Source organism: Balaenoptera acutorostrata, chromosome 10 (assembly GCF_949987535.1).
Source record: "Balaenoptera acutorostrata chromosome 10, mBalAcu1.1, whole genome shotgun sequence".
Taxonomy (NCBI): Eukaryota; Metazoa; Chordata; class Mammalia; order Artiodactyla; family Balaenopteridae; genus Balaenoptera; species Balaenoptera acutorostrata.
Window position 1 is genome coordinate 90,318,246 of NC_080073.1, and position 2,800 is coordinate 90,321,045.

The 2,800-nt window shown below is 41.2% G+C and overlaps 1 pseudogene; it reads right to left on the reverse strand.

The window, feature by feature from the left end:
- Positions 1-293: 293 nt before the first annotated feature.
- LOC103017825 (60S ribosomal protein L5-like) lies at positions 294-1,142 on the reverse strand (annotated as a pseudogene).
- Between the last annotated feature and the right edge of the window lie 1,658 nt (positions 1,143-2,800).

Genomic DNA, 2,800 nt, shown 5'->3' on the forward strand with positions numbered 1-2,800 from the left:
TGGACTTCTGGGAAAAAAAAGACAATGATATATCTCAGTGGGGCTCCTTTTTCATTCATCTAATTGCATGTTGACTCAATCTAATAACTTTTCTACTTATTGTGGGACTTCTATTGGATATCCTTTACAGATTATTTTTTTTAATCTTATTTTCTCTTATTTTAAAAACTGTTTTCATTTGTTTCACTTTTACGAAGGTTTTTGTTGTTGGTGGTGGTGGTGGTTTTTAGCTGCTTTGTCAATAAGTTTACTGTCTTTATCTGAAAAATCTTCATAGAAAATTGTGGTTTGATTTATCTCTCAGTGGTCCACTCCTGAGCTCTGAGGCAGCTTGCCTTCTGAGCTACTTGATCTTTCTTCTGAGCAAGAGACATTCTGGAACAGTTCCAACTCTTTTTTTTTTTAACTTCTTTCTTAGGCTTCTTCTGATAGGCCGGATTCTCTCATACAGTAGTATAGTTTTCGTGTACATCTCCTCCATCATGTCTGCAGCTATGTTGTTCTTTATGTATTGAGAGAATTGTTTCTTGTTAGCATCTTCTTCATCTTCCATAAGGTAACTCATATCATCTGCAATGTTCTGAGCCACAATGTGCTTCTGAGGTACTTCTGCTTTGAATTCCCTGCTTTCTGAATTGTAACCAGGGAACAATTTGGTACTGTGAGGCATTGATAAGCCTCCATCCACAACTCCCCTCAGAGCCCCAAAAACTTTATTTCCAGTGGTAGTTCTGGCAAAATTTTAGTTCAAATAGCAGGTGAAGGTACCAGGCTGACCATCAAAGCTTTCCTTATTGTATTTATATCTTGTCCCTGCAAAACCAACTGAGAAGCCTGCGGGCCAGCAGGAGGCCAGGACAATATGCCACAGCATATCTGTCAGGCCAACCGTCACACCATGCTTTGGGAGTTCATGAGCATTATCTTCACAGACTATCATATGCCCTTCTATTCAGGCATAAGAGATTTGACAAATGATATCTCTGTTGGTTACATGGATGATCATTCTTTATTTGGTTGTGTTGTACTTAACTTTTGTCCTGGATTACCAAGTGTTTCTGAGCATAGCAATCAATTTTACCCTCTTGTTTTCTTTTAAATTTTACTTGGTATCTCTTAAAGTAAGACCTATTCTTGATATCTTTAACAGAGATCCATGTCGATGGGTTGCCATTGACCTCTCTTTTGGAGTTTTTAAAACTTTATTTCTCTACCATTCCATTTAATATTTATTTATTCTATTATATTTTTAAATTCTAAGAGTGCTTTAAGTCTTGTGAATGTTCCTTTTCAAGAGCACTCTGTTCTTGTTTCATGGATGCAATATCTTCTCTTATTTCTCTGAGAGTTTTGTTTGTTTTTTACATTTTCTTCGGCTCCCTGAATGGTCTCTTCCCTCTGTGGTGTTTATTAATTTTGAACTTTGCCTTTTATGTTAGATATTTCCTTCAAATATCTGTTACTCCTTGGCTGTCCATTTTCAAGAGAAGTCCTAAAAAGTTAGTGGCAGAAGTCCTAAAAAGTTCCTGTCTGAGGAATGAAAGTGTATGTGTGGGATTTGCAACAAATGAGATTCACCGTAGGGTGATCAGGTATTTTGTTGGGCTCCCCCAACAGTCTGTGTCTGCACTAGTTTTCTATTGCAACGGTAACAAATTACCACAAACTTGGCTGCTTAAAGCAACACAAATTTACTATCTTACAGTTCTGGAGGTCAAATGTCTGATTCCGTCTTGCTGGGCTAAAATTAGGTTGTCGGCAGGGCTGCATTCCTTTCTGGAGCCTCCAGGGAAGAGTCCATTTCCTTCCCTTTTCCAGGTTCTAGAAGCCACTTGTATTCCTTGACCTTTGGCCCTCTTCTTCCCTCCTCAAAGCCAGCAACAGTGGGTCAAGTCTTTTTCATATCACATCACTCTGACCTCTTCTGCTTCTCTCTTCCACTTCTAAAGACCCTGGTGATGACACTGGCCCACCTGGATAACCCAGGACACTCTCCCTATTGTGGTTGGCTGATTAGCAACCTTAATTCCATCTGCTACCTTAATTCCCCTTTGCCATGTAACCTAACATAGTCACAGGCTTCAGGGATTAGGATGTGGACATCACCCTTACCACAGTTACCCCAGTACCTGTAGCCACTGTCTCCTGGGCTGGTCCATTTACCCAAAGAGGAAGGCTCCTTTCTCCTGCCAGTGCACATGCAGCATTCTGGGGCTCAAATGTTGCTGGCGGTGCCACTAGTTGGTCTGCAGATGCCCCTCTTAGCCTCCCTGGTTTCTATTTGTCACGAATGCCCTCAGCTGTGTCCAGTATTCCCTTATTCAGAGCAGTCTCACTCAACCTCTTTTGAGAATAAACCTTCAGTCTTGTACTGAGTTGAGAAGGTATAGTCACTGGCAGTGCAGGATACCATAGGGAATCTAGGTCCAAGTATTCCTTAAACAGATTTTTAATCACTCCTCCTGGTGTCAGTCTTGCCCACACCCCTTTGGGGGCAGCTGGTGCCTCTACTGCGGAGACTCTTGGGGCCTCGGTTGCTCCATCAAATCTGATTTTTGGCTTTGCTTCTTACAGGCTCTTGCCATTCAGCTTTCTCCTGTCTAGTAAGTCAGTTATTGCCCATCCATCTGCTTTCTGGCTTTCAAAATAGTGCTATTTCCTCTTTTGTTCCCATGGTCCTTATTGATGTGTGCTTTTTCATTCTCTGTCATCTTAGTGGGGCTTCGAGAGGGAATGGAGATTCGGTCATGTTTTGTTTTGTTTTGTTTTATCTGCCGTGTTTAGCTAGAAGTCCCTATGG